A 17,266-nucleotide genomic window follows, 5' to 3' on the forward strand; every position below is an offset into this window, starting at 1 on the left:
GTAACTTTAAATGAATTAAAAGATTAAATGAATAACAAAGGATGTACAGCTGGTCTTAGCAATAATGTAAACATTCTAATCATGATCTTTTAAAAGCTTGCATATTGCACATAATTTTAAAACGTAGCAATGAATCAGACTATGAGTAAGAGTTATCTTTTCTTAGGTGTTCTGTACCCCCTTAAGTTTCAAAAAAAAAATTCAAAAAAAAATCCCATTTCATATTTTTAACATTAAAAAATGTTTTCAAAAGCATTCGGAACGCTAAAAATAGCAGCGCCCTATTCTAAAATAGCATCGCCATGCCTTCTTGGAAACTAAGGATACTGTATCCTTGACAAATATCAATATAAAGGTAGCCATAATGACCATATAGTGTCTTTTTGTTGTTGGGATGAACAAGTACACAAAGATTAAATGCACAGCGCTTTTATTGTCAGCGTCATCTCAAAATCACAGAGAAAAAAGAGCTATCACCTACCTGCAAGTTTAAGACGGCTCTTGAAACTGATTTGAGTGAAGATCAAGCCAAAATTGTAAATTTAAGAAGAAAGCCATGGAGTTATATGAATAATGTTTAGTAAAGAAATCAAAAAACTCTCAGAACTTTACCCGACAATCACGTTTAAGTGTGTAAAAACAAAAAAACATACAAAAATACAAATCGCGAGATTAAAGTAAATATACTCACAGTCCATCGACCCCCTTGTGTATATAAATCACACCAAACATCTTTCTTAATGTCGTTTGAAGGGGAAATAGTATAAACACCACTACAGTTGTGTCCTTCAGATTTTACTTCAGAGCAATCTCTTGCTGTGGTATCTATAATCCCTGTCTTGCATATATTTCCTGAGGAGGGATAAGAAAAATTGCAATTCATATTAAAAAAAAAGACGATGTGGTATGATTTCCAATGAGACAACTCTCCATAACAGACCAGAATGACACAGAAATTAACAACTATCAGTCACCGTACGGCCTTCAACATGAGCAAATCCCATACCGCATATTCAGCTATAAAAGGCCCTTAAATAACAATGCAAAATAATTCAAACGACAAAAACTAACGGCCTTATCTATGTACAAAAAATGAACGAAAAACAAATATGTAACACATAAACAAACGACAACCACTGAATTACAGGCTCCTGACTTGGGACATGCACATACATACATAATGTGGCGGGGTTAAACCTGGGACAGTGGTATGACAGTACAACATAAGAACGAACTATAAAAATCAGTTGAAAAAGGATTAACTCATCAGATTGACCAAAATACAAGAGGACGTGACCGGGTACTTGTACACCCCAACAACAATAACACACTATGGTCATTATGGCTAGCTAACTATGTAAAATATTGAAGTTTAGGAAATTGTAAAGTACTTTAGAGTTAAGGTACCTCGAAAAAGATATGTCGATGTTGATAATGACTTGGTTGGCTATTGATGCGTCAATGAATATTAATATATTTCTCTAATTTTTGCGCTATTTTCACTTTTCTTGATCGGTGTGAGACACATATTTCTCTCACTAGTGAAAAATATATTCTCGGGAAATGATTGGTCGAAATTTAACGTTGACGTTAAATTTTCTTGGCTTCTTAATTCTGAAGTTATCTATATATCTCAATTAAGACAAACATGTACTGTTTTTTATTTTACTTCAAATCAAAATAGATTCATTATCACTGGACTAGTATATATTTGTTTAGGGGCCAGCTGAAGGACGCCTCCGGGTGCGGGAATTTCTCGCTACATTGAAGACCTGTTGGTGATCCTCTGCTGTTGTTGTTTTTTATTTGGTTGGGTTGTTGTCTCTTTGACACATTCCCCATTTCCATTCTCAATTTTATTTTAGTTATAAATTCAGGTGTTATCTCGACATTTCCTACAAATTTGAGAAACTATGCATTTCCCGCGGTTAAGTGTGTTTTCCCCATGTGCCATAATTTTTCCTGTCTATTACATAACATTGCACATAATGTATACCTGGGTAAACTTCATAATGACTCCATCCACTTTCAGAAATTCCTGTAACAAGTTGATTGGTAAAATCTTTGTTGAATGCTTGACATCTGCGGTCGTTTCCATTAAATGCCACAGACCTACAATCAATGTGGTCTGCGCATGAGGCAATGCAGGCTACAACGCTGGATTTTTTTACCGTCCACAATAAGTTGTCGGACTTGTATACATTGTCGTATTGTATATTTCGTTTTGAAGTTTGAGCACGATTTTGCATCGCGGTTATGACCAGATCGGTATTGTATAATACAATGGAAAATAAACTGTAAATCCTCAACATCTTCGAAGAGATACAATCTTAATTGAAATGATCTATGCAGCTATTCTAAAGGATTACACAATTTTTCAGTAGCAAAGTATCTATATTGTCCAAATGTTTTTTTGAAAAAGATTAAAAAGATTAATCCTGAAGCAATAGTCCCAACTGTGCTTTATTATGTTCTCCCTTTTAACAACTGAATGTATGTAAAGCTATTTAAGGCTTAAATGTTCATCAGGATAACAAAAAAAAAATGAACAAATATACAAGTATTAAATTTCAAATTTAATTTTGATGCAAAGAGAATGCCCAACTTAAACTCTGAAGTGTCCTTTGTTTAACGTTCGATTCTTCCAATAGCAATGCAATTAAAATACATGACTCGTACATAGTAACATAGCAATGTTAGAAAAATATGAAATTTAAAGAGTGGGGAAAAATCAATTGTTAATTAAAAACCATCCAAACATTACTTTAATTTTTTTTGCTTTATCTCTTTTAATATGTTTAACTGTCATATCAAAGAGACGTTAGGGACCGTTCAATATTAATCAGATGGATGGGCCGGTGCATTCTTAATATTGTTTTATTAAAAAAAAGTTATTGCCCATCCTTTTAAATTGTGAAAAAAAGTCCTTGCCCATCTAAAAAAATCTATAAAAAAAAGTCCTTGCCCCTCTAAAACTCTAAGACAATCAAAAATGATTTAGGTTCTTTTTCTATTTTAAAGTTTTTAAATTTTTATGTCTTGAAATCAAAGAATAGACTTTATACAAAATTTAAAATGTGCTAGTTAATTATATATGTATATATCTATGTGTGTATCAGAACCATACATTTTATTGATTTTTAAAACCAGTATGAATGTACATGTACAGATTTGATTTTATATGTGCAGCTTCAAATACAATATTGATTTAAAATAATGAAAGTATTTCAAATTAAGGGACAATAACTCTTGGACTAGTAAACATATTTTCATATACTGAATAACTAATTATTGTCCTAAAAACAGAACATGTTTATAGTTCAAATATCAATGTCCCTTTATCTATTCTACTTTTCAAAAAAGAAATTTATTATGGTCTTTTTAAGCAAATATAGGCAGACATTGTTTTTGACTTTGATGCAGCCTTTTTCGCCTATTAATTAATTCCCTAAATTTGACAGCTTAACACCAAACTATAAAACAACCTGGCATTCTTTAAGATGAATATATAAATGAGATAGCTGTACAGTTATATGAAAATCTAAGTTGATTTGAAAAAGTTATAAAAAAAATGAAAGGTGACCATCTGAACTTAGTCGAAACTTAAAATTGTAGCTTTTTTTCAACCTATTAACTAAATCCTTTAAATGACAGCAAAAAAACAAAGTACTAAACAGCCTGGCATTCAGTAAGATCAATATACAAATGATATAGCAGTAGAGTTTTATGAAAATGCAAGTTGATTTGAAAAAGTTATGAAAAAAATTAAAGATGATTATCTGGATTTAGCCTAAACTGAAAATTTGAGCATTGTTTAACCTTTTTATTAAATCCATAAGAATGACAACAATACACCAAACTACCAATCAATCTGGCATTCTATAAGATCAAAAAGATGACTATCTTGAAATAACAAAAAACTGAAAATTTAAGCTTTTTCTTAAACCTTTTTATTAAATCCATAAGAATGACAGTATCTACCAAACAACTTGGCATTCTGTAAGATCAATATATAAATGAAATAGCTGTTAAGTTTTATGAAAATCCATGTTGATTTAAAAAAGTTATAAAAAAAATTAAAGATGATTATCTGGATTTAGCCTAAACTGAAAATTTGAGCTTCGTTTAACCTTTTTATTAAATCCATAAGAATGACAACAATACACCAAACTACCAATCAATCTGGCATTCTATAAGATCAATATATAAATAAAATAGCTGTAGAGTTTTATGAAAATCCATGTTGATTTAAAAAAGTTATAAAAAAAAAAATTAAAGATGACTATCTAGATTCAGTCTAAACTTAAAATTTGAGGTTTTTTTTCTTACCTATTAATTAAATCTATAAATTTAACAGCAATACATCTAACTACCAAACAACCTGGCTTTCTATAAGATCAATATATAAATGAGATAGCTGTAGAGTTTTTGGAAAATCCAATTTGATTTGAAAAAGTTAGAAAAAAATTTAAAGTTTACTATCTGAATTTAGCCTTATCTAAAAATTTGAGCTTTTTTTTCTTACCTATTAATTAAATCCATAAATTTTACAACAATACACCAAACTATTAAACAATTTGGTATTCTATAAGGTCAAAATTATCTAAAAGATAGTCTGAACAGAAAATTCTAGCTTTTTATTCCTTAATTAAATCCTTAAAATTGACAGAAATGAGCCAAGCTACCAGTTTGTTGAGACATGTTTTAAGTGCCCGCAAAAGAAATATCCTACAAACTAATAAAATTGATAACAAAATTTTTCCTATAAAATATGTTCTGCCCAGCCACAAAATATTTTAAAAAAAGTTCTTGCCCATCCAAATATTTCCACAAAAAAAAGTGATTGCCCCGCCCCATTTTGTAACGGCCCATCCATCTGATAAATATTGAACGGTCCCTTAATTAGATGGCGTCTGGACTAAAATACACACGAAACGAACCTATATATTATCTACCCCATGCTCTGTAAACTGTTTATTTTAGACTTTTGATAGTTTGGATAAATGTTTTACATTGTTATAAATCAAATATGAATATTTTAGTCTAATCGGTGACCATGAATGTGACAGCTAGTGCCCCTTTAAATCGATAAAAACATAAACACCTCAGATTTAGACATTAGGGTGATATTTACGTTCTCAATAATGGATGTTTCAGTGTGTATCCTAAAGAGATTTTTTAGTTGAATTTACATTCAAAAAGCTGATACTAACAAAGAACACTGCAATTTATTGGATCCTTACATCTTTATTTCTAACATGAATCTTAAAACTAAAATTTGCGACAAAAGGGGTGATACTTTTAGTTGACCGTTTTGTAACGTTACCTTGGCATCTTTGTATGATGTTTATATATCTCAACATTTTCGATTCGCTCGTATATGAAACAAATAATTTGATTTTAACAAATATTACTAGAACAATTGTTAACTCAGATTTTCAATACCACAAAATTGTTTATTAATAGTCGTGTCCATTACCAATCCCAGCAAAACGTATTAATACCTTTGTCAATAAATGATTTATATATTGCTTCCTGTACAGACTTTTTTTAAAAACAAATATATTGCGTAACTTATACATTTATTTTGTAGTTATTTTCATCGTCACCTGATTTGACCTTTCTTATGTAAAATAATTACTGTTAGAACATGTAGAAAGGTGTATGTCTGTTATAAGTTGAGGTTATAAGATTATAATGATGTGTGGTAATCAAGTAGAAGTATTCGATGTCCAGTGATGTAAAAATGATTAAGCTGCACCTGGTGTTTCGGATATCATTTAGGTCATTTTTGACCAAGGCCGTAAATCCTCATCAGGTACCCTAGCCTTGTAACATTATAAATACTATGTAATTTATACTTGCTCTGGTAACATATCAAATGTAGTGTTATTTTTAGGGCACGACACCTGGTGAATCTGCAATATCATTATTATTCTTATGTCCTTTCTTATCTAATTACTATTTAATTGTTTACAGTGATTATAATTTTGCCGAGGTCAAATACTCCTTTACGTTCTTATGTTTACGATAAGCAATCATAGGTGGTCTGGGAAATAAATTCTTAGAATTTATATCATTTTCTATTAACTGCCAATGTTTTCTTATTCGTCAACTCTTCCCAATTGTTTTAAGAGTGGATTAAATTAAGTTTCTAGAACTAGTGGTGGACAGTTTTGTTTATTTTTTTTTTATAACATAATGTATTCAGTCTGTTTTTTCTCAATGCTTTATCTATTAGTGGATTAATTTCATTTTCCGAGTATCCTCTTAGTGTATGTTTTTGTTTGAATACTTTTATCTGTATGTCGAGGTCATCTCTGATACAACACGATCTAATGAACCTTGTAATTTCCCCAATTATAAATCCTTTGAATACAGATGCTGGGTGAGCAAACGATTTTTCTAAGTATTGGTAATTATCTGTAGGTTTGCGATATAATTTGACATCTTATATCTTGATATGATTCGTTTAGATTCAAATTGAGATAGGTTAGCTTATAATCTCTAATTGCGAGATATAAGCTGTAGTGAATTTCTATGGTGTAATATAGTAATTAATCAATCTCCTTTTTAGATTTTTTTTTTTTTTTTTTTTTTTTTTTCCTGATTGCGAAAAAATCTTCTCAGAGATGATATCTATAAGTGTATATATTTTGTATCTTTGAATTATACATTGATCTCGTTTTTTAGAAGTTTTTTTCTATTTCGAAAAAAATCCTCTCAGAAATGATGTCTATAAGAAATAATCGTGTTTCTCTGAAATTTGCTAAGAACTAAAGAGAACGCTAACATCGCGCGAGAAAGAAAGTGTATATACGTGTTGGTTTGTGATTGGTTCGTGAAATATCTTCATGAATTGTTGAAGACCAAGGAGAAAGTTGATTGGTTAATGAAAAGCATCATATGTTGAACCAAGCTACGTCACACAGTGTATGACCTAACCTCTCAAGTACTTGTATTGCATCAAAGGTTTCCGCTGTATTGTTTTATCACAAAGGACATTTCCAAAATGGTTTCACAGATTCCACATTAATGTTGTACCCATCAATAAATCTACATCTGATACGTTTTTGCGGTAGGTATACAGAACTTTGCAAGTCAGTATCTATTTATGGCTCAAATTATAAATTGACCATTAATAATGTGTAATTTTAATTCAATAATTACTTGTATTCTTATAGTCTCCGACGTCTGCATTAAATATGCGAATTGACGTTATATTTAAAGAAAACAACCTTACTTATAGATTGTTTTTTAAAAAAAAGTAAAAATCCAACTTCCATCTGTAATGTAGTGTGTTATGATATTATTTCAATACTTATCACATCCCATTGTTCAATAATTCTGATTATCAGTATAATAGAGACAGTGCATCAATATGTCTACTAGGAGATTACCAAGACTAATTAAATCAAGGCAATACGAAGGTTGAACAACGTATGAATAACACTAATGCCCTAAAAATAACACTACATTTGATATGTTACCAGAGCAAGAACTAATCAAATTGTTTATTATGATACAAGGCTAGCTAGGGTACCTGATGAGGATTTACGGCCTTGGTCAAAAATGACCTAAATGATATCCGAAACACCAGGTGCAGCTTAATCATTTTTACATCACTGGACATCGAATACTTCTACTTGATAACCACACATCATTATAATCTTATAACCTCAACTTATAACAGGCATACACCTTTCTATTAAACAGTAATTATTTTACATAAGAAAGGTCAAATCAGGTGACGATGAAAATAACTACAAAATAAATGTATAAGTTACGCAATATATTTGTTTTTAAAAAAAGTCTGTACAGGAAGCAATATATAAATCATTTATTGACAAAGGTATTAATACGTTTTGCTGGGATTGGTAATGGACACGACTATTAATAAAGTGCCCTAAAAATAACACTACATTTGATATGTTACCAGAGCAAGAACTAATCAAATTTTAATTAAATAGTATTTATTATGATACAAGGCTAGGGTACCTGATGAGGATTTACGGTCTTGGTCAAAAATGACCTAAATGATATCCGAAACACCAGGTGCAGCTTAATCATTTTTACATCACTGGACATCGAATACTTCTACTTGATTACCACACATCATTATAATCTTATAACCTCAACTTATAACAGACATACACCTTTCTAACAGTAATTATTTTACATAAGAAAAGTCAAATCAGGTGACGATGAAAATAACTACAAAATAAATGTATAAGTTACGCAATATATTTGTTTTTAAAAAAAGTCTGTACAGGAAGCAATATATAAATCATTTATTGACAAAGGTATTAATACGTTTTGCTGGGATTGGTAATGGACACGACTATTAATAAAAAGCGACAAAAGGGGTGATACTTTTAGTTGACCGTTTTGTAACGTTACCTTGGCATCTTTGTATGATGTTTATATATCTCAACATTTTCGATTCGCTCGTATATGAAACAAATAATTTGATTTTAACAAATATTACTAGAACAATTGTTAACTCAGATTTTCAATACCACAAAATTGTTTAACTTTCTGTAAAATTTATAATCGATACAAGGACATCATGAATCATTCGTGAATATGAATAAACGTTCACCCATCTCATGCATTCGGTTATTTCACATTCCATCTGGTTTTTGTAATATTCAGTACAAAGCACAAAAATGACATCATTCACATCAAACGCTTACCAATTTGAAACCTTGAAACAGACTTATTTACAAACAAATTATTAAGTTATTAAACTGCTGTCACGTCATTAAGGGTGGTAGTTTTAAGAAATGATATGGATTCACTCATATAGTCTTTGCATCGGAAACAAACAAATGTATCATAAAATCATTGTTTGCATGATACAGGTTATGTTGACCGTTCTTCTAATGATCTTCATGATGGTATGCTATTAAATCCCTAACATAAAGGATTTTGGTTGATTTTCAGATGATGGAGACCTAATCTTTCGATCAGTTTAATTGAGGTCTTGAGCTGACGTCATTATCTGCTAGTTATCCTTCGTTAATTTGTGTTGATCATTGCCATTTTGTTTAGTTTCTATGTTATGTATTCTAACATCGGGCTTGGCCTTCTTTTAATAGAGTTTTTTATTATGCGTATCTCTGTGTGTTTGGTTATACCACATTGCTAAGAGGTAATAGGGACGTTTGAAATCTGACAACATATGTTTCAACCTATCCAATCGTTGTGTCTGTTCAAAGTCCGGAACCACTATAGACTTTATTGGGTTTTTTTGGTTTTTTTGTTATTAGTTTGATTAATTTTCATGTTTCTGAGTTCAGTGTGGCATCCATTTCTCTGAACTATATGGACATAAGAACATGTGTAGATGTGATATAATTTTCAATGAGACAACTAGAGTTCGAAAGAAATGGATGTTAGCCGTGGTAGGCAAATGTATAACTTTCAACAATTATACAAGTATACATTATTATTGCAGGCTATCTGTAGCCCGATTCTGTGTGCGGTTTTCTCGCTTTGTTAATTGGTTGCAATGGGATGTTGTCTGCATTTTTATCTGGTTGGTGTCTCTTATTTTGCCAGTTTCCATTCTCTATTCTACTCACCATAGTTGTAGATTAGTTATCGTCACAACCATAAATCACCACGTGTTCGTATGGGATAGAATTATTTGAATACATACATGTATTTAAAGTTATTGACTTTGAACTAGAGCTTTCAGTAACTGGTAGTATTCTTTCATTGGTAATGTGTGCCTTTATCTCTTTTCATAAATCGGGTTGATATGAAATGTATGATGACTCAAAACTTTTCGACTGGTTTTTCCAGGGTTTTTTTTCTTATCTGTCGTCGTGACATCATAGTCCCATGTTAACTTTCTACGCCAGTGCTTTATAACTCACTATTATATGTCGTATATTATTTTTTTTGCTGATTGTTTTGTCATGAATCAAGCAGCTTGTTTTCTCGTTTGACGTATTTTGCATAAGTAGTCAAATGTCTGAAAAACTGATCAGATCTCAACCCATCAACCATATAAATTATATCTTTAACCGGCATATCAACCTTTTATTACCATTATGCATTTTGTTAGGTTTGTCACAAGTTTATTTGAAACAGTTAAATTTTTAAAAAAATCCGCAATTCTCATAATTTCGTTCATGTCGTTTACATCCTTCCCTACCAATCATATACATAGTCTCGATTACCCAGACGCATATTTAAATATAGCGTCTGGGGTGATTAACCGGACTGGTCAAATATTTATAGGGGGCGTAACAAATAATTAAATATAGAACATAATATAAATAGCACTTCCGTTATCCCCAATATAATTTTTTTAAACAATAGTAAACAGTGTAGTAGTAAATGTACATGTATATATGACATTCTTGTAGCTCACTCTATGTTGATCTATGTTGGCCAACTTGCTGATGTGGAATTTTAATACAAACGTGAAGTCAAATAAATAGAACTGCTTAAAAAAACATTTCACACGTATTCATGTTCTCAGAGTTCTTGTCTGAAACTGAATGATTTATAAACATGTAATAAAGATCTAGTCAAAATTAAGCTTTAATTGGCCGTACTTTAGATATCGGATATTTTTTTCGTTGATTAAATTAAAGTACTTTATATAAGTTTTACTCTTCTTTTTTTTTTTGACGAAGTGCGTCAGATATATATATAAAAAAAAGGAACTGAGAATAACGAGACAAAATAATGGATAAAAAAAATAAAGAATAGAGACTAACGGTGACACAATATACGGATGGTTGGTTGCTTAACGTCCAGTGACAAATATCAAAAAAAAAAATTATTGATCATTAACTATACTTTTCTAGTTTTCGGCCGGTTGTGTCACCCCTGGTTTCCCCATTACCTGGGTACCACAGACGGCGGCACCCAAACGCCTGTCTCGTTTTATTCTGAGGCCTAGTTACGGCCCTGTGTAAATATTATAGCACTCATCATAGGTGGACCGTTATACTTAAATCTATATTTCTGCTTCAATACAATATACCCTTATTTTTTAGTGAGTGGTAATTTCTCGAACCTGTATCCCGAACGAACTATAAATTAGGACTTCCTTTTTATAATTATTGTTAATTTCTTTTCGTCCTGAACATTACCATTATTTACCACAAGATCAAACTATTCTTATATTATTGCACACCTGTCCACTCTCTTATCTTCATACTATAAAATACCACCATTCTCCAGCTTCTATTCTCTGTTCTTTTTACTGTATCACATCGTCCTAAACATGCATGAAATATTTGTCACTGGACGTTAAGCAACCAACCATCCGTATATTGTGTCACCGTTAGTCTCTATTCTTTTTTTTTTATCCATTTATCCATTATTTTGTCTCATTATTCTCAGTTCCTTTTTTTATATATATATCTGACGCACTTACCTTACAAAAAAGCAGACATCAAGCTACGTCTATGTAAAGAAAAACATCTCATACAAATACTAAGATTGCATATATGTAGAAAACTTCCTTAACAAGTATAACTGGCATATCAGCGAGATCACACAATGAGCCAACTCAATTTCCATTTACAAAATTAACTGATCTTAAAACTGCAAACGACAGAATAGTCTGAATGTTTCTTAGCTGTTACACTAATAATTGCCTAATCCTTTTGGGAAGAAAATATTTAGGAACCAACCTTCACACAAAACCACTTTGCCAGTGTAGCCCGTGTCCATGGAGAAATACAGAACTTAACCAGTCAGTCATGAAACCCAATACTCTTTGAATGCATGTTTGAATCATTCACATGGAAAAGATGGAATGGGATTGATCCCATACTGCATAGTAACTTGTAAAAAAGGATAATAACTCATGATCAAAAGTGTATTCTACTTCTCCAACTCTTCTAACTTCCATCATGTATAAGCATGCAATGAAAGGACAGCTTCACAAGAACAATAACTGTGAACCTTTTATATAAAAAATAAGGAAATTGGTATGATTGCTCACGAGGCAACAACCCAGCAGAGTTCAAATAACATGGATATACGCAAATGTGATCACTGCATGGCCTTCAATATTAAGAAAACTCCCTACCATATAGTCAACTATAAAAGGGCCCGACATGAAAATGAGATACAATTCAACCGTAAACACTAACTATTTAATTGTTCATATGATTTTTAATTTGTTAATGCAAATCTAATTTCCGTAACATATCTGACAACAATGAGTTTCTTGATATTTGTTACATTTAATCAGTATACGTCACTCTGTGGTGGTTTTTTTTTCGCTTTGTGGCGGCTGTCAAAATAATGTCTACCCAACATTTTTGGTACTGTGATCTATTCATACTGATTGATGCTTCAGTAATTAAAAAAAATCTTTCAGTTTGAATCTTGTTTATGTTTATGATACAATTAAAATTCTGATTCTTCACATTTTACACATAAAATCTGTGTCCATAAATCATCATTGGTTTGTCTACAAAAGAAAGTAAATATTAAAATCATATCAATTTTAGTCACCAGCATAGCATATATATGAAAAACAAATTGTTTAAAAAAACATCATAGAAATATATTGTATAAATTATTGTCCTGGGGCAAGCTGAATCCAGCTTTAGGGTGCAAGATTATCTCGCTGCGTTAAAGACCCGACCCATTGGTGACATTGGGCTGTTTACTGCTGATGGCCCTCATGGGTTTTTTGATTATGTGATTACTTGGCCGTTTTTTAAATGATTATTTGATTATTAAGCCAAATATTTCATGATTATTTGATTACCTAGGACTGTATTTTTAGTTTATGATTACTTGATTAATAAAGATAAGCAAATATTTAATGATTATGTGATTATATTGGCAAAAAAATGGTGATTATGTGATTACTAGGACCCCCCATGAGGGGCCTCACTGCTCTTTGGTTGGGTTGCCCAGTACATGTATCTATTTGACACATTCCCTGTTTGTATTCTTTATCCAAACCATTCATGGATTTTTCTCATTGTTGAAGGCCATACAGTTGCTTATAATTTCTCACATTCAATTCATTTGAACTTTGATGGATAGTTCTCATTGGTATTCATACCGCATCTCCTTATTTGTGTAATGTTGAGCTTTTGTCAATTTTATCTTCAGTTTCATTCATTTTGACCGTTTAGTGTACTATGTAAAAACTGGCATCTTCTAGATACACTTAAGTCTTTGTTTTTCTTTGAATGTGTACATCATTGTGTATCTCTCCGCCCCCCCCCCCCTTTTTTTTTAAACATATCAAGATGCAAATCCCCTTTTTTACATAGAAACAACGAACTTATCTTGGATGAATGTGATATTTCGGCGTCAGAGCAGTTTTCCATCAAGTATTTATATAAAGTGAACGATACTACACATCAACCCAAAATGTATTTATAACGTATATGACTGTTCGAGTGGTCCCATAACAATTGACATTTATTGTATAATTATAAACTCGTTTTCGTTGCACGGACATGCATGAAAGAATATAACTACTCGGTGTATCAGGTTGCATTGCAATTTATGTTACAATGTGTGTTGTTATAACATCTTACCAAGGTTGGATGTGTGGTTTTTCCTTCGCGTCCATGCCCATGTGAGCCATGCTGTATGGTGTTTTCCATGAATTGTATGTCGTCACAAAAATATATAAATAGCTTTCAACAACAATCGGTACACTCGGGGTTTTCAATAATATTATCGTATTGTCATTTCTTCCGAAGTCAATAACCAACTTCTTGGTTATTCATCTTGGACATGATCTCTAACAACAAGTTAAAAAAGCCGATACTATTCCGAATGTTATAAATTACCATTTTTATATCACTTCTCATCCAGACGCTCTACTTTGAAAAATAAAGCGGCTGGATGATCGAGACTATCATATACAGTGAAAAATATCTTACATAAAGGTCCGTCCAAAAACCTCAAAAGCAACGAAAAGCCTGCATTGTCATAACAAGACCTTTCGAATGCACGATATGTTGTATTTCTATAAGTCATGATACACCCCCTTATACCATTTCTATTCAAAACTCTACCGATATCCACATTTTCATCTTTTTTAGTTTTTATTTATATATCTTTAATTATTTTATTTTAGCTTGTATCTTGCGTGGCCAATGCTCTTCAACTTTGTATTTATTTGGCTTTTTTTAACTATTTTGATCTGAGCGTCACTGATGAGTCTTATGTAGACGAAACGCGCGTCTGGCGTATAAAATTATAATCCTGGTACTTTTGATAACTATTATGATCTAAACACGTAATGCATGATGAGCAAAATGGTTTTGTTGTACTGCTATTAATATTGATCATTTGAGTACGCTAAAACTTATTAATGGAACAAAACAATTACGGAATGTATATTATATTTATTTATTTTTTATGTAGATTTAAAAAAACTATTCCGTTAAATAGGATCCAATTGTTTAAAAATCTAAATATCATTGGTAAACCTTTCCCGTGTGCCATTTAAACTTATTTGCTGATGTTGTAAGAGCAATTGAGTGGAATGGTAATATAAATGAATGATTTAGCACAATTTGGGGTCTAAAACAAGACTGTACTTCAACGCAAAAAGTATTCAATATTTTTTTATAAGTAGCTTAGTTGCAAATATCAAAGCATGATATAATGCATGGTACTAGAGGTCGGTCATTTAAAGACGTATCAACCGTATTATATACGTTGACGTATATATGCATCTACAGATTTACCAATAATCATTATGTGATCCCGAGCTTTATTTGTATATACTTTCAATAATGCAGACGGTCAACTGATTAATTTCTAATGCTAGCATCTAATTGTTTTGCTGTCTTAATTGTAGTAAAAGAGGGGCGAAAGATACCAGAGGGACAGAGGGAAAACGTATAATAGTCTTAAGCTCGGGATCACACAATATTTTTTGGTATATCTGCAGATGCGTATACGTCAACGTATATGATACGGTGGTACGTTTTTAAATGACCGACCTCTAGTGGAAAATTAAAAACTTTATCATATGCCTTTGATGTTGTATTAGTTGCAGAAAATGAAAAAATTGGAATTCTAAACACATGATGTAAAAATCGTCAGTACAGTATGAATAGTAAATTTTAGAAATCTATTGGTACAACAAACAGCAAGTATTTTGTTTTTGATGGTACGTGTACTAAATCAATATGTATTCTATATCAAGTTATCTGTTATTTCTGGGTTAATAAGTGACAGAATTCCTTAACTTGAAATGAGGGTCTGAAATGGTAAGTTTTGTATTTCTGTCAGTAAGCAGAGCATGTTTTTTTCTACAGTGGCTAGAGGTATAGGGGAGGTTTGAGATCTCAAAAAACATGTTTAACCCCGCCCCAATTTTGCGCCTGTCCCAAGTCAGGAGCCTCTGGCCTTTGTTCGTCTTGTATGATTTTTAATTTTAGTTTCTTGTGTATAATTCAGTGTTTAGTATGACGTCCATTATCACTGAACTAGTATACATATTTGTTTAGGGGCCAGCTGAAGGACGCCCCCGGGTGCGGGAGCTTCTCGCTACATTGAAGACCCATGGTGGCCTTCGGGTGTTGTCTGCTCTATGGTCGGATTTTTGTCGCTTTGACACATTTCCCATTTCCATTCTCAATTTATCATTATTCTAATTACACTAATAATTGTGAAATTGGCATTATAGAATTATTATAAAGTTCAAAAGATTTTGATCTTATTCGGACCATTATTTGTATTCACAAATGCACAGCTACCAGATATTCAATTTGATAGATATACAGCAAACTGACAGGATTTTATATTGTGACCTAATGTAGGTAAAAATTACGAAGTAAGAAATAGTTGAAAGATATTTTTTGAAATGCATTATTAAAAGTTTGGCTTTACCTGTACGTATCTAAGACTTATTACAAACGTGATTGAAAATCTTAAATTTTACGATGATGTTGTTTCCCAAGCCCGTAAATTTTGATACGATCCTTTAAATTAACTTATTATAAAAGTTTTTAAAAAATCATTGTAATCAGATCATTGAATAATTCATATTTTGGCATTGAACATTTCATGTTCACTATGAATGACGTCTTTTACTACATGCATTATATATTGCATGGGTTCATTCAAACTATGCCAACATTTTGAAATTTAGGTATAAAATTGTATGAAAAAATGTTGGCATAGGTTGAATAATTTGTAATAGATTAAGTGTTATAAAAACATAAATTAATTAGGGGCTAATCAATTTACAACCAGTTTAAACCTACCGTTAAAGTGTACTCAATATACAAAATCTTTTACAAGTACAAGTGAAATGTAGGTATAATTGTGTGTATTGAGGATCTTTCTTTCAAATAAGAGACACAAAATGTAACCATAAATCACACAACACAATATAATAAACAAAAACAAACACAGAGTACTTTAATGTTTAACTAAAAAAAAGAAAATTAAGGGTGTACTGTCCAACTGGAAAGTCGCTGCCTTTAAATGAACCACTACTGATTATTTTTTCAATCTTAGGCACATAAGTTTGTATGAGCTCTTATGCTCTTATTGACTTCGAGTTAGCTTTCAGTAACTGCGAAAAGCTCAAATCTGTACTTTGTGTTTGTTTATAATTAGTGTGTGTGTGTGTGTGTGTGTGTGTGTGTGTGTGTGTGTGTGTGTGTGTTTTGTATCGATCTGATCGGAAAAGTCATGCTTTTATAGTGTGTTCCAATTTTGTACTGTTACACTACTGTCCCAGTTCATGAGCTAGGTTTGGCGCCAGCAAATAAGGCACGCCCGCTAAATTCTGTATTTGCATGTCCCACGTTAGGAGCCTAGCTGTAATTCAGCGGTTGTCGTTTTCTTGCTTTAGATCTATATCCTATTTGTTTATCGTTATTGTTTTTAAAAAATTGTACATTATTCATGCCGCTAGTTCTCTCGTTTGAATTTCATTAACATCTTTCGAAGCTTATTATATCTTACTATGGTACCAGACATATATAGAATGCAGAATTTTTTATGTGTATTCCGAATACATGTGGCATACCTTGTGCTGTAAAAAGAAGGCATAATTTTTTATGTGTATTCTGAATACATGAGTCATACCTTGTGCTGTTTTATAAATGGCATTTATAATTTAAAAAAAACATGAGCAGGAGATTTTTTAAAATCGCTTTGAATTTAGAATGAAATTCAAAACAGTGTGGCTGTGGCCATTGATTGACACATTAAATTCATCCATTGACTGGGACAATTTACGTGAACGTTTGTCTGTAACGACCACTGTTCACGACGTACCTACGATAGACAT

The sequence above is a fragment of the Mytilus galloprovincialis genome, chromosome 2 (genome assembly GCF_965363235.1).
Source record: "Mytilus galloprovincialis chromosome 2, xbMytGall1.hap1.1, whole genome shotgun sequence".
Lineage (NCBI taxonomy): Eukaryota > Metazoa > Mollusca > Bivalvia > Mytilida > Mytilidae > Mytilus > Mytilus galloprovincialis.